At 41.8% G+C, this 27343-nt stretch overlaps 1 protein-coding gene across 3 annotated transcripts in view; it reads right to left on the bottom strand.

The window, feature by feature from the left end:
- The window catches only part of MXI1 (MAX interactor 1, dimerization protein), a 79077-nt gene that overhangs the window by 12674 nt on the left and 39060 nt on the right, over window positions 1–27343 (bottom strand). The gene's annotated exons all lie outside the window — the stretch shown is intronic.

The following is a 27343-nucleotide window of genomic DNA, read 5'->3' as shown; positions in this document are numbered from 1 at the left end:
CGTGGCAAAACTCTGACCTCAATAGAATGGTATGTTCAATAAGGCACAGGCAAAGGGATTAACCAGATGATCTGTCCCATACATTGTGGGAAAAGTCAATCCATTGCCTTCCTTATAGTTACCATCCACAGTGACCTAAGACAAAGTTCATTCCCAGACATAAATGCAACGACTGGTTATACATCGGCAACACCTATCACATACTCATTGGAGTACTCCTGAATTTTTCAGTGTTCAGTAAAGAAACTTGGAAATGCAGTGGCCCCATGTACTAAAGAGGGCTCAAACCAAGACGGCATGTTCAACACCACCACCATTATTCTTCCATCGCATGCAATTATTTTGACATCCAGCCACTGTGTTTAGGGAACTGATTCAAGATGTTTCCTATTAAAAGATCAACAAGGAGCCTAGGATTATACAATACCATGTAGTGAGCACAAGACATACAGTCCTTCATATGTAACAGTACAGAGGGCCCTCTTGGTAGTGGCGCCCTCCCTGTGGAACTCCCTTCTTTCAGATGTCAAGGAGACAAAGAACTACATAATTTTTAGAAGACATCTGAAGGCAGCTCTGTATCGGGAAGTTTTAATGGTTGATGTTTTATTATGTTTTGATATATGCTGTAAGCCGCCCAGAGTGGCTGGGGAAACCCAGCCAGATGGGCGGGGTATTAAAAAAATGAATATTATTATTATTAATAATACTACAGATGAGTCCATGGCAAGGATGCAAACTGAAACCATCTCTCCTCAATAAAATATAGCATGCCATACCCTGGACAAATGCAGATCCACAAGTCAAGGTCCTGATGAATATTAGCACATCAATACCAGACTAGCTAACTCGAAATACAACTGCATATCAGACTCATGATTGACTGCTAATTTGCATTCTTTAAAATACTCGGTATACTACAGGACAGGTAACAGGAGCCTAAATCAAAGTAAATATTACACTACAACAGCATCTACCAAAAAATCTAACCTTGATTGGCTTAGGCCCAATGAGCAAAAACAAAACAGAAAAAAAACAAAAACAAAAAAACCCTTTTTAACGCTTGCTAAAAGATAAGGCTTGAGGTTTTTTGTAATCTTCGAGGGAATAAAGCAATACAGCTATGGGTAATTCTGCTTCCCTTCAACACTAGAATGAATGGCAGAGTCAAGAGGCGTTTCTTGGTCAACCACAAAGATTTCAGTGAACACAGGAGTACACTAGGCCTAAACTAACATAAAAAAGCCTTGAATCGTGATCAGAAGCGAATGAGGAACCACTGCAGATGCCAAAGCATGAGTGTAACATACTGCTAGTGACCCACTTCTGTCAGGAGACAAGAGACAGGCTGGTGCATTTTTTGTACCAGCTGGAACTCCTAAACAATCACTCACAGCCAACCCACACACCACACATTTGACAAATCCAGCTTTAAAATCACAACTGACACAAACACTGGTTGTCAGGACACCCTTAGATACAAAGGACCACATCCTTTTCAAGTCTTCTAGCATGGTCTTCCCTGAAGCAGGGAGAAATCACTACTAGCCCCATAGAAAACGATCCAGATATCTTGAATTATAGTTCACCTGGCACTGGGCTTCTACTTGAGAAACAAAGGCAAAGGGCAAAGACAGGTGCACATGAACAGTTATTCATTTAAATAAGAGCAAACTGCACTTTCCTATAAAATACAGTGGTACCTCTGGTTGTGGATGGGATCCGTTCCAGAGGTCCGGCCGGATCCAGAGGTTTTCACAACTGGAGGACCATTTCTGCGTATGTGGCTAAACCCAGTAAAATACTTCTGGGTTTGCCACTTTTGCGTTCCAAAGTTTACATAACCAGAGGTACTACTGTATCAGGCATTAAAAACTTCCCTGAACTCCCCCACTTTCAGGAAACACGATGATGGAGGGGGCTGCAAAGTTTATTGTAGGGCTAAAAGCGGTGAAGGGAGCCAGGGAGAGAATTCAGGGTTACAGCTAGAGGTGGAAAGAAGCTGTCTGGACGCCAAGTCACTCATGGAAAGCAATAGAGGACTGGATCTGGAATACACGTTTCTCAGAAGTCAGGTCTACCCAGGCCTCACTGCTGCTCAGTCACGGTTCTACTACAAATGGTAGCCTTGGATTCTAGGTATATATGTGCATATGTTTACTTATTTGGACCCCCGTTCCCTGGGAAAAGTCCTTCATCATATCTCCAGTTGTGGCTGTTCCCAGCACCTCACTAGATAAAAAGCACATCTATCCATTCTCAGGTCAAAATAAAGACCTTCCTGACCCTGATAAGACCATGCAGACTACACTGAGGTGAAGTGAGGAGGCACTGAACACACAGAATTAAGTTAGAGCTCATTTTGAATTCAATATGCAAAATTATTTTATTAAACACTCCCATCAAAATATTTAATACAGCGCCACCCACATACATGGTGCTTTAAAGGAATATATGCAAAAGAGCCAGTTTCTTCAGCTAAAAACCTGAATTTCAAATAGGATACGAAACAGGGAGGCAAGGTGAAGACAAGTTATATTCCCCCCCGAACCGTTTTTAAGATGATGCAGAACACTCCTCAACAATGGCCAAAATGCCCATCTTCTGAACTAAACCAATAAAGGTAGAGTTGGTAGCCGTTTGTTCTTGCGTCCCTCTCCTGAAGAAATCTCCCCAATGCTCATTCACAGCCTGCGACTGAAAGTGAAATCCCCAAATCGATAACACCATGACGTCAGCCTCTCCGTTTACACTGAAGGCCTCCCGAGTTCCTGAAAGCCTTCATCAGTCATGTTCATAGACAAAGGAGGGGAATGCAAGCTGAGTCCATCTGAATGAAGGCCGAAAAATTAGTCTGGGTGCTTCATTTACATTTTGTATTTCACATGCACTATTGTTAGTAATCTGAAAGGAGTCCAGGAGGGGGGAGGTGTTGGTAATCGCACAATTATATCACTGACAAGCAAGGATGATTAAGGGTGGTGGGGTCAGGGGTTTGGCTGATGAACTGTCAGAGGAAGAGTAGCACCCACTAAAGAGGACAGCCTGTCAGTGTTCGTATTCCAAAAAAACTCTTCACAAAAGGCTGTAATTCACTTGGAAAAACAGCCCCAAGGCTCTGACTTTGTCTTTGCTGGATTTGTTTTTTAACACGTAAAAAAATAAATAAAACCTTTAAAAACTCTGGAAGAGAACAATGCATACTAAACACCTTCCATTTCTTGCCCCGGGTTTCGTATCTTTCCTAAAATGGAAAAAGAAAACTATTTAGCACTTCACCCATGCTGCCAATCAAGAGGGCCCCGCAACTCAGATAACAAAATTATATTGACAGCTGCTGGTTGACACAGGGAGTTGACACAAGTTAATGGTTCTCACCCCAGCAACAGGTGCACTTGCAAATGCCTTAGGAGGGCTTTGCTGGACTTGAAGGGTAGTGACTAATTCAAATTAGGGGAGGTCCATGTAGGACTGTTTATGCAAATACACTCAGATTTGTCCAGCCATCTCACTGCAGCAATATAAGATCATCGTATGACTTGAGGGCACAGTATAACTATGGGTAAACTAATTACATTGCTTTAATTGTTATGCAGAAACAAGTCCCCTTGTCTGGCAGCACTGAAGAAGGGTGACATGAAATTGAGGGTTATGAAGGTTGAACTAGGTTGACAGGACGCATAACCCACATCTTTGACACAAAAGGGGCACACAGAGTGGATCACAGTTGTAGTAGTAGTAGTAGTAGTAGTAGTAGTAGTAGTAGTTGTTGTTATAAAAAAGCTCCAAAGGAATGACAAAAAAACCAGCTGATGATGTATAGTACAAAACAGCAGATAAAGCTCTCACAGTGGCTTCCAAGGTTTTAAAAAGGCTTGGAGGAATAAAAAGGTATTTGATTGCTGTCAAAATGACCATGATGTAGGTGAAACTTCCTGGGGAAAGAGTTCAGAGATGGCTCTCTCCAGGTCACTGCCTTGCCTCCAAAGGTAGAAGCACCCAAATGAGAGCTTTAAGACAGCAAACTCAGTGACTGGGTGGAAAAGATGATCCAACACTGGGTCCTAAGCTGTGTAAAACTTTTAAAAACTTGGAACAGTCACCACGGGGGCATCTGAAGGGACCACCTGCCCTGAGGGGAGGGGAGAAAAAACACCAACAGCTTCTTCTAAACAAACAGGTTGTCTTTTCCACTTTTTGTAACCCTTCTTTAAAAAGCAGGCGCTTATTGTTGTAATAATCTTCCGTAAGCCGCTTTGTGAGGTCTGCCAGAAAAGTGCCATACAAATACTGTAAATAAATGAAAGGATCTTGCTCTTTGTACTCGACATGATATGTGCGTATTTCTCATGGCTATAAACTGTCTACTCAGAAGTGGCTCTGATTCATGGACTTAAGAGAGAGAGGAATCCATGCATTCAGCTTCAGGGCCTCACTAGAAGAGCAGAGGCTTTGCATAGCAAAGATCCCAAGCTCACTTCCCAACATCTCCACAAAAAGAATCAGAGAGAAAAGAATTCTGGAGAAAAATCTAGAGGGTTGCTGCCAGTCTGTGTAGAGTATATTGAACCAAGTGCACCAAAGTTTTGATTCGGTAAAAGGTGGTTTCCTGTTTTCCTTCAGAGATAGTCAAAATGCAGAACATGATAGTTACCAGGTAACACATTTCATCACCTCTCAATATTTGCCCTTTTGCTGGGTAATTACCTCCCATAGCATTAGGAGTCAACTTTACCAGCTCTTAATATGCAGGTTATGCTGACATAACACAATATCTTGCCCAGACACCAGGGGTGAAAATATTTCCTCAAATCTAAAGCAGTGCCTTTAAATTCAGAAAAGCTTTCTGTACATAATAGGGTGGCTTCCCGTCTCTGCATTTTATCAGCCTTGCACATTTAGATAATCTAGACTACCATTATATTTTAAGCAATTAATTCCAAGTGGTAGATGTGGATGAATCCATAGTCTGCAGGAGACGTAAGGATGAATTTTTAGATGTTCAGTATTGGGAGTTAGAACCAGTGCAAAGAACTGGTGAATTTCATATCCAGGTGGTAGGCTTGTGCGCTGAGTCAGAACAAAGGCAACGTTCTGCAGATAACGTCCTCTGCAACATGTTGGAGAATCATTTCCTCTCTGTATCTAAACCGTGTGACCTACGTAGATGTTTCCTGAAATGCTCCTAAATGGACAGGCAAAGTACGCACCAACTGGCTTTTGCGCATCCTGCAATCCAAGCAGGATGGGAGTTGACCATGTGCTGCTTAGTATCACAATAAATCCTGCAGAACAGGATGCTTCACAAGCAGATGACCTATCAGGCCAAGCTTTGATATCAAAGTTACCAGCTTCCCCACCCACCAAATGTCCCTTATTCAATGACGTCTAGCAGGGGCACTTAGACCTTAGTCTACAACAGGACTTTCGCAGAGCAACAGGCACCCTTATTTAAAATACATACCAAAGGTGCCCAGGCAAAAGAACCAAATACTTGATGCAGTTTATGATAGGAAGGAAAGCAGATCTAACTTGGGGGCGTCTTTGTTGAAGGTTCCCTGAGAGAGGAGCTAGGAACTGTAAAGCTCCACTACTTATCAAGAGAACCTGGTTTCAGATTAAAACACATGCATAGATTATTCCAGCAGAAGAGGGGAGAAATGTGGAAACTTCCCACCTTTTCTTTTGAGGGAGGGGCATCAGTACAGTCATATTAATCCCCAATAACTGCAACTTTCACACTTAGATTACTGCAACCTGTTCTATGTGGGGCTTCCCTTTCACTTGGTTTGGAAGCTGCAGTGAGCAAAGAATGCAGCAGCTAAAATACCAAATGGTATGGCTAGTTCTACAGATATGACACCAGTGCTTAGGGATCTGCACTGGCTGCTTATCTGCTACTGAGCCAGTTTCAAGGTTTTGTTACGGGCACATAAATCTCTAAACAACTAGAGATCCGAATACCCAGCAGATAGCCTTTCCTACAATAGCCCAACTTGACCTTTACAGTCATCAGAGACTGTGGATTGCCATCTGGAAACCTTACAAAAAGAGCCCTTTTCAAGTGTAGCCCCAACCCTCTGGAAAACTCTCCCCCAAGATGCTTCAAACATATCCGAAAACTTGATTGTGTGTTACTCAGGCCTCATTCTGATGCTTGAGCAGGTTACCATGTTCAGTTGCCGATTTGTTCATTTAAGTGACGAAACTTTTACAATGCAATTACTGTACTTTGATCTTTATTTGTATATTTTACTGTATTTTGATTTTAAATTCTATATATTTGCAAACCACTTAAGAGAATGTTCCAAAAATGCTATGTGGTATATAAATTCTCTTTTAAAAACAACAACACACAACTCTTTCAGGTCATATTTGTCTGGCAGCAGATTGACACACCTTTTGTACTGGTATAAACAAGCAAGCACCAAGGTTGACCTGGTAGCCTATCAACCACACTCCTGATTTTTATTGGGCAAAAATGACTGACACAAGGCCCTTTGCAGAGACAGGAAGTACCAGTTTCGAAGCACACCGCTTTTTGTAGCACTGAAAGGTATCATTATGAAGGAGAACAGTGTGGGAGGAATGAATGAGGCCAGCTTCCATGTTCACACTGACCTAATAAAGGAAGGTGCTTTGCATTCTCAAAACAGGCCACAAGTAGTTTTAACATGTTAAAACACAAGAGAAGACTCCTGCAAACATGGGTCAAATTCAACTCTGCTATGTAGATACAGAGTCTGGAGTTCTGCAGCTTCTACATCTCTCAACAGAAAACTGCTGGCTAGCCATAAGAGTACACATGCAAGATCCATTCAAAATGAAAGAGGCAGAGATCCTGGCTGGATTAGGCTGATCTGATGCAAAGGTGGATGAGATCCAGTATGTTTTGGGAGGCTCACCTTCACAGGCAGGCATGAGAAAAGCCTACACCCACCGACATTCCTTAAGTGGGTGCACATGGATGTAATTTCATATTTCCCTTGAACAAAGCTTATGCGACAAGCACACGAGTGCATGTTAAAAGACAGATTGTTCACCCTGCCAGCCTGTGCTTTCTCCTTCTCTCAAGCCATAAAACCCCACACTGCAGTGTGTCACACCACAGTTGGACGGGTCTCCTTTTCCTCCTCTCACTCGGTGAGCAGTCGCCCATCTGCGGAGGGCTGCAATTTCAGAGATACTCTCCACAGTTACAAATGACATCACTCCCTCTGATTATATAATGCTCAGGGAGGAAGCCTATTTTTATGAGCATTTACTGCATAGCTCTGGAGCCCTACTGTACCACGCACATGCAGGGCCAGACACTGCCTCCTCTGCCTCTTGGGCACAGTGACGGCAGAAATCCTGCCAAAACTCGAAGTTTATGAATGATAATTGTAGATTCCCTGCAGATCAGGGCTAGAACACTGAGGGGGCAATTCAGGGAGCACTTTTTTACTGGTTTTAAACACCAGAATATGAGGTCTTTGTGCACCACCACAATTAAGATAGGGATTCCTACTAAAGCTACCACATTAGTGCTGGTGGAAATGTTTACTCACAGTGATAGCTCCACGAGCAGCAATATTGCACAAGAACCAGTCACAACAAGGTTCCCCCCCCCCACACTACCACACCATATTCCCAGTGGCGTCAGAACCCAGTGTGGAGGCTCTTTCCTTATTCAGAATGATCCCTGTGAGAAGCCTTTTCCATGTATTCGGACAGATTTGTACATTATGACCATCTCATAGAAGTGGCATTCCCATGTATTGGTGGTTTCATGAGGCAGCACTGATGCCACATTATAACTGCTGCCCGGAGCCACTGCTATGTGGAAGTGTTTCCCATGCTTTTCCATGAAGCTGCTTGTAATGTATGAATCTTCACCCAATGTTCACCTCCTATCCTCACATGGGAGAGGGCAGGAGAGGGATAACCTCCATCCCCAAACCTGGGATTTGCATCCAATGTAAGTCATACTTGGAACAGATCCACTGAAATTAATGGACATGACTCATTTAGGCCTACTGATTTCAATGGGTCTACTCACAAAGTATAATTTAGCTAGATACAACCCCCAGGGATTTCCAGTTAAGGGTCATAAGATACCAACAGGGCATATCTGACCACAAAATACATGGACACAAATACTTGCAATCATTTTTACCCTCAGATTATATGGAATGTCACTTGCATTTTCCTTCCTATTTTGCAGCTCAATGTTTAACCATTTATCTGCAAAAGGAAGAAAGAGTTACACTAAAAAGGCTCTAGAAAAACCCATTTTTTTCTGATACACAATAGGTTGATGCAGGCAAGGAGGCAAGGAAAGGAATGATTTTGTATTTACCCAAGTAGGCAAAGATTGCTAGCTTAAATATATCTTTGGACCAATTCAATTAATGCAAACCAAAAGGGACTTAATTCAGGAATCATTTGCACATATTATTTATTTATTATTTATTAGAAGTCGTAGCAGCAGCCATTTTTACACAAGAAACAAAAGAGGGGGGGCAGAGACCCTCTCATACTTTCTTAAGGCTAAAGATATCCCCAAGGCTGTATTGCAAAATTCCACATGCAGGAAGTAGTAGGACCACAAAAACTAAGGTGACATATTCAGCTCTTTTTAAACAATCTATCCCCCCTCCCCCATAACTGGGTCAGCTGCATAGAACACACAATGTTGCTGGTTTGGCATGCACAATCTTAAGAGAACCCAGTCACATTCTGCTAAGGTACCATGTGGCTTAACACCAAGCGTGTCTTGCAATGACGCACTTAAAAGCCTTATTCTTTTAAAAGGGGAGAAATGTCCCTAAAGGGAACAAAGTTTTTTTCTCTCAATCACAAGCCTAACTCAATCCTCAAATCAGAAAGCATATTTGCTTGAATAGGGGCAGAGAAGAGGAAAGGAAATGTTCCTGTCTGGATTTGTTACACAATGGCTACAGGATAAAAAACAAACCGCACACACAAAAACACACAAAGCGCATTTTCAAGAAATAAACTCTGTGTGTGTGTGTGTGTGTGTGTGTGTGTGTGTGTAAAAATACAGAGTTAAATTGTATTCTACAAAAATGCAGAGGAGGGAGGCATCGTTTAGGAGAAAAATAATGGCTGGAGACAAGCAGCCAAGCCTGTATTAATAAATCATTGCAAGAGTATCATTTTGGGGCCAAGTAATAAGAGGCATCTGCATAAATTCTGCATGTTCAGAGAGAGAGCAGGAAAGCAAGCAGGAGCATCCTTCCATAAACAATTCCCAGGTCATATGCTTATCTTGTAAAGCCATCATATGACTTGACGGGTTTGCTTCATCCTTAACCCAAAAGACAATCAAATCTTTCTCTCTCCTTTCCACCCCCCTCCCAGCCACCCTTCCATTGGTTGCTGCTGTTTCGATGCAGGTTCCTATTGGGCAGTTTGTTCTCTAGCAGAGAAAGGACGAAACCCAAGATTTTGCTAAGTAACAAAACCAGAAATGGAAAGCCAGCGAAGGGCTGGGGATGGATGGAGACTGTATTTCCTTTGCTATAGTGTTACATAAGTGCTCCAAACCCTTGAGCCAGGCACAGTAACACGGCTGTGGCTTTCTGCCAGTCCTCGGTAACTCTGCTCATAGGTGCAGGCTGTCAAATACAAATGCAAAAACACATGACCTTACTCTCAGGAAATACACAGCTGGCAACACCGTTCGGAAACAGACTCGGCTACCACAGTTTAGAAAGCTTTTTGAAGGCTTTCATACTTTTTGCTTAAAAAAAAAAATAATGGAGCCAAATGGAAAGCACTGTTTTCTCCTCCTTGATGGAAGCTGCCGTTTAATTTTCCTCCCCATTCAGTAGTTCCAGCCGATTAAGAGATAAGCTGCATTGAAATAGTTTATTTACTTAAAAGGCTGCACACCCTTTCAGCCAGAGCTTCTAAGTAAAGAAACTCTGAAATCAAGTCAACAAAATAAGCAATGTAAAAATTAAAACACAGCAACTAACTTAAGGTGTTTGGTTAAACACGGAAAAGAGTAAGAAGAAGAAAAACTGCAGCTAAAAATAGAGAAGCAGCAATAGAACCAGAAAGGGAAGCCTCTTCCCCATTTTCTCGAGCGATTTACTTGAATCCAAAACATTTGTGCCAGTGTAGCTACTGGAACAATCAGGGTTTAATTGGAGACAAAGTTCAGTCCTGGAACATATGAAATCAAGAAATAAAATGCCCTTGAGATCCTGCCCTTTCACTTTCAGTCTTTTGTGGCACGAAAGCAGGCTACAAACACACCCTCAAAATCCCCTTTCCAGAGACTAAACTAAATACAGGTTGGCCACGTAACCAAAACAAGGACCAAAACAAGATAAGAGCAGGCCTGAAGGAATTTCCCTGCCTTCCTCCGGCTACTAATATAGGAACATCTTGTACCCCATTCCCTCCAGACATGTCCATTCACACCTTTAAATTCAAAGCTATGTGTACCCCTTTCAAAGGCTTGTCTCCCAATGCAAACACACTGCAAATATCACTACTAGAGGCATGAAACCCAGGAAAAAACCTGGAAGAATGGGGAGGACCCCCTTCCCAATTTTTCCACCCCCTTCACATCCCTAATCTCTACACACCCAGGAAAACAACTGCCACACCTGATCTATTTACATACTTCTTCAGCTGATACTCTCCTCAAGAGGGGAGAGGTGAACTTTATATTAAACAAGGTGACTGTATTATGCCTCTTGTAATAGAAGGGATAAAGAACCTTTTTTACTCCCCTTTTCCCCATCTGAGTAGGTCGGTGGTGCCCTCTTAAGCACTCAGGCAGCCGCCACCAAACCCCTTAAAGGTAAAGGGACCCCTGACCATTAGGTCCAGTCGTGACTGACTCTGGGGTTGCAGCGCTCATCTCGCTTTATTGGCCGAGGGAGCTGGCGTACAGCTTCTGGGTCATGTGGCCACCATGACTAAGCCACTTCTGGCGAACCACAGCAGCACACGGAAACGCCGTTTACCTTCCCACCGGAGCGGTACCTATTTATCTACTTGCACTTTGATGTGCTTTCGAACTGCTAGGTTGGCAGGAGCAGGGACCGAGCAACGGGAGCTCACCCCGTTGCAGGGATCCGAACCGCCGACCTTCTGATCGGCAAGCCCTAGGCTCTGTGGTTTAACCCACAGCGCCACCCGCGTCCCACCAAACCCCTTACGTTCCTCCTAACCCCAGACAGGGGTGCTTTCCAGGCATTCAAAGCAACTGCTTGCAAGGGAAGCAGAGATAGCATCCAGCTTACCTGTCCCTCCCTGGAGACCAAAGTAGCTTGCTTTTCTCTGTCAAACCCCAACTCATACACACATGTAGTGCGACACCAAAAAGGCCCAGGCACATGACAGGAAAATTCCCTGTAGGTCTGGCAGAAATACACAGAAGACCTCAACATCCATGTCTGGCAACAATCTGTGGGACCTTTGAGGAAAAGCAAGTGGGCCAAAGCAAAATGGACCTTCATCTGCTTAGAACACACAAACGGTTGTTAGGCATGTGCTACAGAAAGTATAGGCTGGGATAAGAAGCTCTGTGGCACTCCAGAAGTAGTCGAAATACAGCTGCCATCACTCCTAACCACTAGCCGTGCCGGTCTGGGCTGATGGGAGTTGGAAATTCATCAAGATCTGGAGAGCAGAAGTTTCTCCCATCTTTAGTGCATAGGGCTGCAACCGAATCCCTTTCAAATTGCTTCACAATTTAAAGCGCTGTGAAAGCGCCATATGAAGAAGAACTCATGTATTGCTGTGGCTCTGGGAAATCTGTGTTCAAGTCCCAACTCAAGTCATGAGCCTAGGTAACTTGTTCCTTAGGCATCTGACAACTGTGCATGTATGTTTAAATAAATAATTTTTAAAAGTTAAAATTGAAAGGGTGATATCCAACATGAATCATACTCAGTGTAGACTCACTGAGGTCAATAGACAAGAAACACAAGTTGGATACCATCCAGTGACTTTGCACCAATCACTGTTAGATCCAGAGAAGGTTCGTCCAATGAAGGAGTTTCTTCTTACAGCTTCTCTGGCTTTAACCCACTGTTTATCCCCACACAGTTGCTGAGAGATAAAAATGGAATAAATCCACATATATTGCCTTGAACTTCTTGAGGGAGCAATGGAAAATATACACATCACTGATGGGAGCAAGGCCCACAGATCAGTTTTGTACTGTGTGAAAAGGTAGAGATTTTGGTTTATTCTCAGAAGTTTCTGCATGTTATTCTCATGGTGTTTCCCATGAATGTGATGTGGAATGCAACTGTGCTAATTATAACACCAAGATTAACCTAATGGTGCTAAAAATAAGCTAAAAATAAAAAAGGACTGCTATGGAAATAGTTGATCGTGTATCCTGTGCCCTCATTCTGGTTAATCCCATTATAGTCACTCCTCTTTAGAAGCCATTCAACACAGGTGTGTGTGTGTTTTCAAAAACACCATGGCCTTCAAATGTGTTATTTGTCAACAATCCAAGAGTGCTGAACCAAAATTGTGCCTACATTTGGAAATTAATTTTCCATTTCAGAAAATGCCAGATCCAGAAATTCTAAAGGAGCTCCAAATCTTGCTCATCTTGAATTTCAGCAGTCACAATGTCTTAAATCCTACAAATGCCAATTTTTTTTCCATCTAATGCTGGTCCTTTACAAATCAGTTGTAATTTCTAGAATTTCTTTTGTCCATTAAATAATCAAATGTGCAAGGAAGTTACTGTTTTGGATCCTTGAGCTCGGAGGGAAAATTCTACATGCAACACTTTGAAGTCACTCTTTAAAATGAGCAGAGCATAATTTCTAGTGAACCCCTTCTTGATCAGCTTTCACCAGGTTATATAACTTTGCCTGGTAACCAAATGGTATATAGCAAAAGGGCTCAGATTCATACAGCAAGGTTAGTTATAGTCCTGGTAGGAAACCAAGCCTTCCTGTTAATATCTCACAGGCCCAGTTGCTTAGACACCTAATCTGCAAATGTCTGCAAGGAATGAAAAAAATACTCAAGAAGGGTGGGAAACACGTTGAATCATATAGTTCTTGCAGTGGAAATAAAGGACAAAACAATATCTCCTGGGAGGAAGCCACAGTGCCTTGTGAACAAGACTAGAATAATTAACATTTCACCTGACATTAAACCATTTTTACATGATTAATAACTAAATACCAGCAGACCTCCACAGGAGTTTCCAAGAGACGATTTGGGGTGGGGGCACACACACCAAAAATTGGGACCATATTGGAACTCCAGTTAACACAGTCCACTACCAAATGTGTTTTCTATTAAAAGGAACAAATGGCTCACAGTATGGTAGTGATCAGGTGACACAGTTTCCCCCCATAAAGATAGGTGTTACGGCTTCCTGTATTTCCAAAATACCACACTCTAAGAGATACAAATAATAATACTAATACTGCTTCATTCTGTTATCCCCAAGCCACACAGAGGACACACAATTTGGCCTAGCGCATTCCTGAGTATAGTTGCATTTTCCTTTCACCTGTCACGCTCATGTTAATGCTTACTATAAAGTACCACTCCACTGCTGCCACGAATGAGTGGCTGCATCCAGTGATGTGTGGTTCAGGCACTGCTTGCTCCACATGGCTCTTTTCTTTGGACAGTCGAGCGACTCTGGGAAGGTCTATTTGCAGAACTTCTGAAGAAGCCCTTTGGATGCTAAGCATAGCCACAAATCTCTACATATGTGGCGCTTCAAAGTGTTTCTCACAAATCTAGCTCGCACAGAGTTACATTGTTTCTGAAAACCATGCAATTTACAAGGGTTGGTTAATCTTACGTTAAAGCAAAGAAAACAAAGATTCCCAAGGTGATGATTTCTTCAGCCATGCCAACATGGTGCAACAGTGGGACCACAGTGTGCACACAGCCCTGCTTGTAGCATGTGACTTGTCTCACTCACTAGGGCCACATGAACTGTAGGTATATTTCTGCAGTGCACTTGCTCTCTTTCTGTGGATTACTCTAGCCTGGACTGTACACAGGTAGCAGAGGTTAGGTCCTATCGGACTGGATTAGGTGGCTTCCGGAAATCTTCTACCTCCAATCTGATACAGGTAGAGACGTTGGGCGGCTTCTTCGCCACTACATTGCAGTGGTGGCAGAAGCATTATTTGGCAAAATGCTCTTTTGTTTGCAGCCATGAAAGGCACAGGAATCCCTTTCCAAATGGAATTTGGCAACCCCAGCAGTAAATTGGGATATACTATATGAGACTTGGGAGTCCAACACTATCTGGAAGGCCACCAATTCTACACCTCTGATCTAAACAACACATCTTCCAAAAAGCAAGGCCTACAAACATCAACTGAAGGTTATGTACTTTTCCGAAAACTTTTTCCTTTGCAAATGTCTCTTTTCAGCCCAAACCTACCCCCCCTTTCCCTCCTTTTTAAGCTTTTACACAGATCGTTGGGGAGAAATTGCATATTCCATCAAAAGAAACACGAGATTCTTCCTGGAGGCGCATTATTACAGAGGCTGATATCTCTGCTCTGCTGTATGGGGCGGCTCAAGATCTTGGCTTTTGAATCCACTCAGATTCCAAAATGTCACCTATCCTCTACACCATGCATGTTCAAAATCCTTTTCGGAGGCCTAATCCAGCCCCCGTGACAGTTTAATCCGCCCCTGTGGCAGTTTATTCCTTGGGGTCAAATCCTAAAAAAACTCAATAACTTCAATCCTTAAAAAATCTTAACAACTTAGGGGTAAAATTGTAAAAAAAGCTCAACTTTAATCTTAAAAAAAATTCAACAACTTTGGTCAGTCCTCACGCATGTTCACTTCATCAAATCTGGCCCTCTTTGAAAAAAGTTTGGGCACCCCTGCTCTACACATTCTTTCTCAAGAAAACATGTAGCCTAATAAGCCAATTTTTCTAGTTGTCAACAGTTTAGAAAGGGTCAGCTAGAGAACACTGCACATTTCCTAAGAGAGTAATATTACCTAGAATATACTACAGGGACATGCTGTTCCCTCAGATCTGCTTTCCTACTTCTCCAGGCACCAAGGGAACAAAGTTGTTTGCTTTGGGGGGGAGGAGGAGCATGTGCGCCACTCACTTGCCAAAACCAGTGTTTTCGTCCCATTATCATACACCCAAGCCAGAGTGTTATGTCGTTTTCACAAAGTCTTCCTACTAGAAGCTTTGATCCTGTATTATGATTTCCCAGGGGCCTCTTGTTTACCAGATATTCTGAATCTGTAATCACAGGGTTTCCCCGCCCCCATCTCTATCGTGCTCAGTGGAGTTCACCAGAACCCATATAAGAAAGGGTGAATATAGAGCATTATTCATGACATTTCTTTTCCACCTTTATTCCGAGGAGAAGGTCAAGGCATACATGAATCCCTCTTATTTCTTTCTCACAAAAAGTCTATGAAACAGGTTAGACTTGAGTTAATGGGTGGAGTTGCCAGTTCAGTGGAACTTCCCTTCCTTCCTTCCTCCCTCTCCTCTCCCTGCACCTGCTAAATCTAATCTGTGAGGTTCTTCCAACACTCCACAGAGGATTTGAGGAGCTTGCAAGGAACTTGCCAGGAGAGGAGAGGGGGAAAGTTCTGTTGCAGAAGTGGAAATCCTTGCACCAAAGGAACAAATGCAAAATAAACAAATAAAATAAGTTACTTTTGTGCAGTTTAGAATAATCAGAGTATAGGCACACTGCAAATAACTCCAGTAAGTGAGTCAAAAAGAAAAACTTCAACTCCTGACAATCTAAATCGGGAGACTTTTCTGTTCCATTTCAAATATGATAACTCTTAGAAGTCTGCATTTTCCACTAGATTCTGCTTAGGCAGCAACCTTCTTCCTAAGCATTAAGGTGATTTTAATTTAGATGATTTTATTTAGGCTGCTGCTGTTTTCAGAGCATCTGGTTTTAATCTGCTGCTGGTTATCAGGATTTTTGGGGCTATTTTTATGTTGGTCTATACACTGTTTTAAAGGCTTGATTAGTCCGTAGTTACTACTAGCAGGCTGCTGCAATTTGTGTTTTATGTCCTATTATTAGAGTTGTGTTTTTATTTTTGTATACTGCCTAGAGAAAAATATCCTGTAAGGAAGCTGTGAAAATATATATTTTTTACATAAGTAATACTTTTTTGTTTTAGCACCTAAATGTTGTGTTCAAATTTTCTGTGCCATATACCTGCTGTAAAATAAACATTCCTTGCCTTACAATATGCGTTTTTCCTACACGTATTTATTACTGCCCAATTAGAACATGCAGGGCAAACTGCATCATATGATAAGAGGTGATTGTATGATGTCCCAGAAGCTAGAAATTAATTTGAATTGTTTAAAAGAAACGAATGTTGATTGCAAGAGACTAAAAAAAAGAAGTTACTTCCACCTAGGTGTGACTAGATGAATGAATTCGGGTATAGATAACAACTACATATAACCTTACAGATTTTAACACATGTTAAAGGTAAAACTGGATACTTTTGAGAAGGAATGGTTTCACTTTCTTTTCATCAGTAGTAGACTAAGAGAATGCAATCCTAAACCCACTTACTGGGGACCAGACCCCATTTGAACACAGCAGGACTTACCAGTAGTTCAGAGTAAGCATGTATAGGATTGCACTATTAATAAACAATGTAATTCATCAACTCTGCACTGTACAGAGGTTATATTACATTTCTTACATTTTCTGTTAATTTATTTATTAAAAAAAGCTTGGAAACACCAAACATATAGCTGCAACTCCTTTCTTGAAGGAGTGTAGCAGAGTTGGTTTGAAATCTTCATAGAATTCTGTAACTCATTCTGTTTTCTGGGAACCCAATAACCTATTTTTGTCAGGAGATTTCGGTTTGTGGAGCGATTCATGGCATGCCACTACTTATTTTTCTGTAACATTTCCCAAAGATTGTTTTGCGTGCCTCTTTGTACTGCAGCACAAGATCTAGAAGCCAGTGTGGTGCAGTGGTTAGAGTATCAGACCAGGAAGACCCTGGTTCAAACTCCCTCTCAGCCACGCAACTTTCTAGGGGGTGACCTTGAGCCTGTTATTCTTGCTCAGCTCAGTCTACCCTCACTGAGATGCTGTGAGGATAAAATGGAGAAATAACCAAATACACCATCCCGAGGTCCTTGGGGGAAAGGCAGGCTAAAAATGGATCCACAAATAAACAGGTTTTTAGACTTCAAGAATGGTGGGTGCCAAATAACTCTTGACTGTTGAACAAGCCTTGAAGCCGAAAATGTCGTATTACGGAATCAGATGGGAATATTTTGATCCTAAGAGTTTGAAAAGAAAACGCTATGGGAATACAGATATTGCAAGCGTACAAAACACCCACTACTATAGCATGAAGGAAGTTAGGAAACTTCCCAAAGCTCTCTTCCCAAAGAGATTTGGTGCAGGCCTGCAGTTTTGACCTTCTAAGGCACAGGATCAAAGCCAGTAATGAAACGCAGAAGTAAACAGGTGAAGCTTTTCAAGGCAGGAAAATGTTAGCTGCTAAATTTCTCCATTTCAGACCTATCATTAGCAGTACAGAAGCCAGGCCAGTTCAAAATGGTGGGAACCTTAGCTTTGAGGGAAGCACTATGCATCTGAGAAGGCTGCCAGGAACACTGAACAGGATACACGGCTGCTGCGGAATCTCTTAAGGGACATATTTGTCAATTTCAGTAGCAGCACTAATACTGCCTAAACATAATCAGATTATACCTCCCTGCCCTCAAAGAGTATATGTTTGTTGCTTAGTACTGGATGAAAAGTAACTAATATAGAAGCAGAACAACAGGCCCTCTGTCATAGCCAAACTACCATTGTATAAACCACATCAGATCTCCAAGATTGTGAAGGTACCACGGAGGGAAGAAAGAATCCTGCTCCAAAGACAACAAAACCCAGATTGAATCAAGTGTTAGCACACACCCTGTATAAGCAAGGGGGGTGGGGAACCCTCAGATGATATAACAAGCCTTTATAAATAATATCTCTCCAAAGCAGTTCTGGTTTCCTCCATTTCCTTCCCCAGGCTGACTCAAAATAGCTCCCATTAAAAGCTTCTCCCTTTGTAAAGCACAGTTATGGCACTGTTTCTTCACACCCACAACTATTATTTAGTGGTTTGACCGCACGGACTATAAATGACACACTATGGATAGGTCAGGGGAAATGGTCTGCTGGCAGAATACTTAAGCGTCATAGGAAATGTCCTCCCCCCACCCCCATAACAGAAAATGGAATGGAGTTTAGTATCTATGCAGTTCTACTTCACAATCCGCCTCACCAGATTTGTTGGGGCAAGTTCGTACATGCATGTTCATCATTCAGTGACTGCAGCACCAGCAGATAATTTGCTTATGTGAAACAGCCCCATGAGACCTAACATCCCAGAAAGAGATTTCATATCACCCAACATCCACTCCTAATAATGAGGGCAGTTTAGTGAACGACCATAGGTTAGTGCAGTATTGAGCAGTGTATAGAGACGCCCCAACAAAATGAGTGACAGGAGGCTTGGGCTTAAACATTTTAGCCCTTAGCTGGGATGATGATGTAAACTTCACCTCCAGGTTCCTCCAAGTTGAGTGATCACAAGACTGGAACCTTTGAAACATGGGTGGAGGTGGAGGGAGGGAGAGAGATTAAGTGTAGAAATATCAGCGTTTTCGGCTGTTGCTCATTCTGTGGAATGCCCTTCCCTCTGCCCTTAGTTGCTTCAGACGTTTTGTAAATACTTCCTTTTGTCCAGGTTTTGTCTGATCCGTAAGACTGGACACAGATTTATGTCTACAAATAAATCTCTGTTTTATTGGCTTTTATATGTTTCTATATTGTTTTATTGGTTTAGGCTATATTTTGTTTTAATGGATATTGGTTTCATATTGTACATAATGATCTAGTTGAGATTCCTGCATTGAAGACGGTTGGTCTAGATGGCCCTTGGTCATCTATAATTCTACACCGCTTAGTGATTATTTTTTTTAAAAAAAGATCGAGTGGTTTAGAAATGCCTTTTAAATAAACAGGAGATCATGAAAAGCAAGGTTGAAATGGATCACCAACAAAAAAGGGCTGATGGTGGTTTTATTGTGATGTGTCCTTTTCATTTTTATGCTATGGCCCTTGGTTCATAAGTTTTTGCAAGTTGCCCAGAGACTCTTTTTTACTGAGCAACTAATATGTAAAATAATACAAAAAAACCTAGTAGAAGTTTCCAATACACAATTCAAATTCTACAGTCAAAATGTATCATGAAAATTAAATTGTGAAGCTTTGCTTCATTGCAAATGGCTCCTTTTCCTTGTGATGGAAGTGGGAATGTTGGCGGAAAGAAAGTGAAGAGCTGAACAAAAGGAGCATCAGACAGTGACGTTGAAGAACAAAAGCGGATGGGGAGAAAGAAGAGATCCTGGACATCTGCAGAAATAAAAATATTTATGTTCCTCCTGTTGCACACACCTAAATATATGAATCTCAATGTATTGTTGATTGTGGTTGTAGGAGACATGGGAAGGGGGAGGGGTGCCACACACCCCTTTGTTAAGAATAGCGTAACATGAGGATTGATTTTCAGACATGATGTTCACTGCATAGCTTTGGTTAAGCAGCTATGCCAGTGTGATGAACCTGACAAAATTATTGCAAGATGAGGAGGGGATGCGGGCTAAGTTATAACCTGCTTTGACATGGAACAGAAATTAAATAGTACTATTAGTAACAGGCACTAATAAGGTTTGGATCTAAACTGAGTCATGCCTGGAATAACCAATTGCTTGACTCAGTACGGTACATGATTCAGTACAGATTCACCCCATATGACAGTCTACCCACAGAAACAAATTAATTCTTTTCAAAGTGTTGAGAATGTAGAAAATCATTTCTCAAGATTAGCTCCAATATCTGTATCGTACAAAGCAGGGTCTGTTGCTCAAGGTCTTCATAACACAACAATTATTGGCATGCTGTTGTATAAAACATTAGAAGTATAAGCTAAAGCTACACTTAGTGATTAGCTTGATTTATACTGAAGTTTTTGCTTTCCTAAAAACACTTCAGGTGTAATTCAATAATCAAGCTCTGGACTTATCACTGAATGCAGCTTTGGAAATGGCTGCTCCAAGGATTTTGAGTCAATCCTTGTTCTTAGGATACACCATTTCTGAGATACCACCTACTTCTGTCTATGCATGAATCCATCCATCCGATCTGCCTTAAAAGGAAGGAATTCTGCATCAAGTTTCAAGAGCCAAACAAAACCCACTCAGCCTACCTAACCTTTCTAAATCCAAGATTTCAAAAGGGAAAAAAAAATGCTTTGGTGCATGGACATGAGGTGGCGCAAATATTTCCATGAACCTGCCAATTCTGGTGCAGAAATGCTCAGAAGTGAGAAGATAGGCACTTATGAAACAATGGTAGCAAACAAGCATGTTCACTCTTTGGGGTTAACAATATGCAATGTACTCCCTTAATTTGATCCAGCTTTTTAAAAATGGGCATTATATGCCACTACCTGGTAGCATCACCAAACTTGGTTTCCGCCCCCCCCCCCATCATTTTAAAAGTTTTTGTACATAGTCTGCACCGTTCCTTCAAAGCTGCACTTCGGCTGCAAGTGTATCTCATTTCCCTAACACAGTATTAATATTTTAAATGGGTGTCTGCACAGAAAGATACCCAACTTTATGGATATCATAGCAACCAGCATACCATATAAAATTGACTTATCACCTGTATGCTATTATCAGAATTCATGCATCTGTGAATGGCTGTATATTTACTGTGTATTTATCATGTTCACAAACATTCATGATTTTATTTATCGGAACAGCTATGTGCATATTCTTTGCTTGGGTTATCTTCCTGCTACATAGGAAAGAATGAGATAGTTAAGGAACATAAGTTGTTTATGTTCTAAAGCACTCTTGATAGGTTGGCAAAATTATGCTCTTATTACCTCATCTTCTCTTCGCCAGAACTTCCCAAGTGGTTTCTACCTGGCTATGCTCATGGGTCTATGTAGCAATGTGATGTGCAACAAACAAGCTGCTCCATCAGAATCCCTTACCTGAACAAACCTAAACATGAGCTGGAAATCCAGACCCAGTGGTTGGCTCAGGTGATATCTCTGAGATCTGGCTAGTTCACATATTCCTGGGCACTGACGTTTAGATGCAGTACCTGCCACTGATCCAGTATCTTAAGAAAATAATACTTAAAGTCCTGCACTGAAGAAATGCAGTGGCCTCGGCACTAATAATGCAAAAAAGTAAACATGTACAATTCCTGAATGGATAGAACACATTCTTGTTGCAGAATGTGGTTATTCAGCTCATAGATGTGGGGCTTACATTCCGTACATATTAATAGCTTGTTATAAATCTATAATTCTTTCCCTGTAACTAAACTGTTGGCTCATTGCCCCCTTTACCTTGCCACAGGCAATGACACAAACCCAAGTTATGAAGAAAAAAGAGAAAAACTGAATTGTCAACAGTTTCAATATCAGATTTGAATGCAAGAGCATGCACACTTATAGTCACAGTAAGAGAATGCACAGGTTTTAGGGGACTGAAGGTAACTACTGTTCTTATTGGAAAAAAACATTAAACATGCCACAAATCCATTAAACACTAACATACCATCATTTCAAGGATGTCTTTACTTTGTTCTTGAAATAATTTCTGGAATTGCAGCACTGCAAACTCTTGATTTTATTTTAAGTTCCTTGAGTCTTGGCAGGGCTCATTCTACCCCAAAACTCGTTCCCCAGGCATGGAGTGGTTTTTGAAGCACCCAATGGAATGTGCGTAACCCCTGTTTAATCATGCATCTCTAAGCACAAAATGAGCTAAGCCACAAAGCAGTAGCACACTAGCCCGAAAATATTATCTTATTTCTAAAATCCATTTTCTCCATATAGTATAGCTTTCCAACCACATTTTCTAAACTTCTCCTGAGTGGAATTAACTAGGCCTGAAGCTGCTTGAGATTCGGACAAGTCAATTTCAACACTCCATTTACCTGCCTGAACATACTTCTAATCAGGAATCGGGATGGGAAGGGAGTCTTATTCCTTTCTATAATGTTTGCAGTGTGCACTCATCAAGCTGCCGCTGCTGTATCAGTTACTGCCTTTGTAGCAACAGGGGAAACAACTCTTGTGGTTGGGAAACAACAACAGCACAAATTTCAAGGCAGGCAAAGCAGTCACGTAGCTAAAGAACCAGACTACCATCCCGAAACTTGCAGGCAAGTTTCCTTTCCACACTGGATGTCCACCTTCAGTCCAACAGACTTTAGACATAACCTAATCCAAGGCTGACATTCGGCCCATCTTAAAAGCAACTCGCAGTAGGAGACAGCAAAGTGGGAGGGCAGCACTCACCTGACCTCCAGTCAATTGCATCACTGCGGCTTGCCAGAAGGGGAAGGGCAAGGCTGGCACAGTGCAAAGATGCCAGTAGGAGCACTGGTTTGGCAAGAAATCCATTTCTTGCTCCCTTGGGCCAAATGGTTAAGTAGGTGTAGTAATGTATAATCCTTCCACCCATTCAAGCACCCAACCTTCAGGATTATAATGCCACCAGTTTCCGCAGATCCCACTACCTTCGTGGAAAACACAGCTAAGACTTCAGGTCTGTAACATAAACAGATCCTCCAGGATCTCATCAATCAATGACAGAAAAGGGTTTTTATTTCTTTTGCATCTCTTGAGCATTCCTCTGAAACCACTTGTTTCAGCATTTACAAATTTTTAAGGTGCCACCAGACATAAATGCATTTGAGGACGTTTGACTGATATAATGGCCAGTGACTCAAGTTATCTTTCCTTGCCCCTCACCTCATACTTCAGTGGGCTCTTGTAACTTTACCTCAAGGTGCTGCATGTACATTTTGCTCCTTTAGAAATGTAGAATCAATTTAAAAACAATTAAATAATATTTCAGGGAGGAGGGAGGAAATGGCTTAGTGGCGTTACCAGTGTCTATAAACAAATCAGTGTTACACACTGCCAGTTTCTGCTGTAACAAAACTGGTTTCCACAAAACCAGACAGGGAACAAAATAAGGTTGTATATTTTAAAAAATGCTTTGTCCACTCCCATAGCAGGCTTACCACACAAATTATGTACTTTTGTATGCACGCTTCCTTTACAAAAGGAGATTCACCATTTAGAAGTGCTCTGATTCACCTCCAAAATGAAACATTCATCACAGCTAGTCAAATACGTGAGGATAAAAATGGTTTGCTCCTGCATTATCAATCATTTATACAGCAGTATTTCATTTTCAAAGTGTTTTACAATAATTATTTTGCTTATCAACTCAAGAAACGTCTGAACAAGGTCACAACAATTCCCTTTCGCACGTGGGGGCTTGGGGCTGAGAGGCAGCCAGTCCCCAAGGTTATCCAGAATGTATAAGGCTGACTAGACGTGAATCTAGATTTCCCAGAACCACATTTCAACTCTCTGGCAGCAGAGGTGCTGACAGCTCATACCTAAAGCTACCACTTTCATCAAAGGGAAGAGGCTTTACTGTGTATCAGGTGGGCACAGCTATTCCAACATATAAATGATAACATCACACGCAGATTTTCCCAAAGTGCACACTATACAGAGAAGCAAGGAAGAATTTACCGAGGGGTAAATTCCTCCAGTGAGGGGACAACTTGAGAAAACAGATATGGCCAAAGAGGAACTGTTATTAAGGGAGACAAAACTTGTACACAGCCAAGTCCTAGAACCTGAAACTAAAGAACCTGAAATTAAACTACACACATTCTAGTTTTTAAAAGTGCACTATGTACTCAGAATGTACTATGGATACCAATAAATACGCATACATTTATTCTGAATAGGGTACCAGAAAATCAAAGCCCTTAGGTTCTTCCATGCAAAACTTTAAAATAGTCATACATCACTCGCAAATTTAAGCTATAATTTGCAAGATCCAAATTGCTGGGTAAAATTCAGGGTCTTTTCTTTCTAAAAGAAAGAAAGCACACTGCTACAAGTCTATTAAGAACTGAACATAACAGAAGAATAAGATTTGCATCTAGCACTTTGTCTTACAAGTTATTAATATGAAGTACTGGAAATAAATGCGTGCAGATTTTACCATACACTTAGGAATATGATATAAATGAATGTGAAATACTTGATCTAGTTTTCCTGAGTTTATTTACAAAACGAGTCAGGGAGGTTAAGGTCAGGATTGTTCTGTTTGGTATTCTCACACACAGTGGCAGCAACAGTGAATTATGTCTGGGTCCAAATGGAACTTCAGCTGAAAGATGGGATATAAATATTTTAAATACGTGCACACGTTTCAAAAATGTGCAGGTTGTGGGTGGAGAGACTATTAAAACACATCTCACAGATTTGACTCACAGCTTAAACGAAGCTGCACACTTTGGAAAAGTGCAGAAAGAAAGCACTGGGGAAATATTTGTCCCAAGAATTTATAAAAAGTGCCGCCAATGGACATAGTCTCAGCTTGTTTACTGAAGTGAGCAGGCCCACTTGAAGCAATCTTGTAGAATTTCAAGGAGGGGGGCAGAGAGATTAGCAAGTGAGTTAGAATGCTAATAGAAAAAAGCACCATCTGGCTTCCAGCCAGAAACCAGTGAAGCCAGTTGAGTGTAAAACAGAGAGGGGTGGATGGGATGGATATGGTACACAGCCCAAAGCTAGCTGCCCATGCAACAGAGGCATCTAGGAAAAGCAAATAGGGCTATGAACAATACTGAATCCAAGCTAGTAGAGCAGGTGTGAGAAGCCAACGATGGTTTACAAACCCCATCTAAAGCAAACCATGGTTAACATTAACCTCAGTGCAGACATAATGCTACACAGTGATTAACGCAAAGAAGAGGGATGTTAGCAAAGCCTATGATTTCTGTGCCTATGTTTTTAAAAGCCACACTTGCCTGACCAGAAGGGGTTAAAATAAAATTTAAACACCACACCAGACAAGCACCCACTTGCAGACAAAGGGGGAAGAAACTGAGTCAGGGACCTAATAGTGGACAATTTTGAAAATTACAGGGTATGTCAATAATGGAGATAACAAGGGGATTCAAAAAGGAAATAATCTCCACAAGGGGTGGGGGAAGAATAGAGAAAGAAGCAAAAAGGAGCAACTGCCTGCAACAAAGCCATTAGATTCAGGGCTTTTATCTTTGCCAATGTTAAGTCTGCAGACAGTTGCAGACTTAAAGACGCTACAGATAGAGAGCAATGAAAATCTGAAGGTGAAGCAATCCTTTTGTTTGCCTTGGAGCCCAGAAGGAGGTTTCTCCACTAGCATTAAAACACACTGTCTGGTTCTCAGGTGACTGTTTTAGCTACTTCTACTTTTAGCTGCACCAGAAGGGTGTCCATTAAATTTTGTTGGCATAAACGGCTTGAGAAAAGGGACACAAGCCAGAGAACCCTGCCACCGTCCTCTCCCCCAAACACCCTGCACCTCACTACCTGCTGCCTATTTCCTTGTGCTCTTCAGGTGTTGAGCCAATCACTATCCTGCTAGTGGCCCACTGATATCCTTGTAAGCATCCAACATATAAAAACACAGAATGCATTTCAAGTGAAGGCAAAAGTTACTCCTCAAGCAAAATGCCACCAACCCAAAAGCAGCACTTTGCTTCAGTGATAAAGCTGTGGGAACCTACAGTGAACCCAGACTGCTTTCTCAATAGCTGAGCATGACTGGAATAGGGCGCAAAGTATTGCTCCAAAACATTAGGGCAACGTTGGATGCCAGTGTTCAGGGGTAGGGTGAAGGAGGTTATTCCTTGAAAGCAAGATGGAAGATAAGTCTGAGAAGACCAGTCATCTCCAAACCTGCTCTGAGCTTTTACAGTTAGAAGTTCTGAAGGCTGAAAGTCCAGATTCAATTCTCTAAAGCTCCTTCACAAACACAGAACAGTGCAAGAACCACATAACATGATCCTCTGCTGCTGCAAGAGAGGATGTTTGTGTATATCACAGCCATATGGATGGGGCCACCTGCATGGAACTTTCCCTAATCTAACCCTTGCGAAAAGGGAGCTGGCAGGTGGGAAAGATCAAAGAGACCGGACCCAGCTCTGTGACTGCAATATTTACGTGGAAACATGGAATCATACCTCAGGAAACTGCTCCCATTTTACTGTGTTCGCTTCCTCCCTCCCCCTCACACACACACACACACACACGTAATGGAGGGACAGCGTATAACGAAACCAAAAACGGGCAAAACTAATTTTAAAAGCGTCCCAAGTTCAATGCTGCTGACATAACACAAAAGAGAATAAAGAACACACACTGGGGATTTTTAGCTCTTGTTGTGAAGGGCAAAGGAAATAAAACAAGAAGAGTTTAAGAAAGTAAACAATACATGATGTGAGGTTCCTGAATGGCAGCATGCTCAGCTTTGCAGCTCTCTAGCTGTACTAGGATGGCAGAAACTTCGCCCCACATTGCATATTTCAGTCTTCCTGCCCTGTCTCCAACCCACTGACAGGAAACCGAAACACAGCATACAGCAACTTGGCTCGTAATAGGGATCTATAAATTGCAAGGCACTGTGACTATGTGTTTCTTAAATGCACGAAATAGCGGACAGTTTTCTTCCCCAACCCTCCCAAGGAGATGTCCAAATTTAACAAGGCTACTATGTTCCTCGTGATAAATCTAAATTCTACACCATTAAGACTCCTATACAGTGGTACCTCGGGTTACGAACTTAATTCGTTCCGGAGGTCCGTTCTTAACCTGAAACTGTTCTTAACCTGAGGTGCGCTTTTGCTAATGTGGCCTCCCGCTGCCGCCTTCCGTTCTCAAACTGGGGCAAAGTTCACAACCCAAGGTAACTACTTCCAGGTTAGCGGAGTTTGTAATCCAAAGCGTTTGTAACCCAAGGTACCACTGTAAGTCCTTTGGGGCGATAAAGATACTGACAAAGGGCATTATTTAGGCATACCCGCAAAAAGCTAAAATTGTAACTATTCCCCCCAGTAGCTTTTAGGAATACATCATGAAGTCAAAATCTCAGAAATATCCTGTGCTAGTTATCACAGTTTAGCACTCTTATGCTGCTAAAGTATCTTGGGAACTGTAGTATGTTAAGGAGGCTGAAAGTTGTTCAGAGACCCCTTGGCAGAGGTACAATTGCATAGGAACCATGACTGCTAAGGTGGCGCAAGAGCGCTTTAAATATATGGTGTGGCATGGATGTGACTTCTGTAAACATTAATATCAGTTCTTTGCAACTTGGGTACTTCCTCCTTTCCTGTGATGTTCCCTTTTTTTGATGAGCAAACAGCGTTACAGTACCCCTTCTCTCAAT

The sequence above is a fragment of the Podarcis filfolensis genome (genome assembly GCF_964270895.1).
Source record: "Podarcis filfolensis genome assembly, chromosome: 5".
NCBI classification, from domain to species: domain Eukaryota; kingdom Metazoa; phylum Chordata; class Lepidosauria; order Squamata; family Lacertidae; genus Podarcis; species Podarcis filfolensis.
The sequence above is the reverse complement of the archived record's forward strand: the minus strand, read 5'-3'. Positions and strand labels throughout refer to the sequence as shown.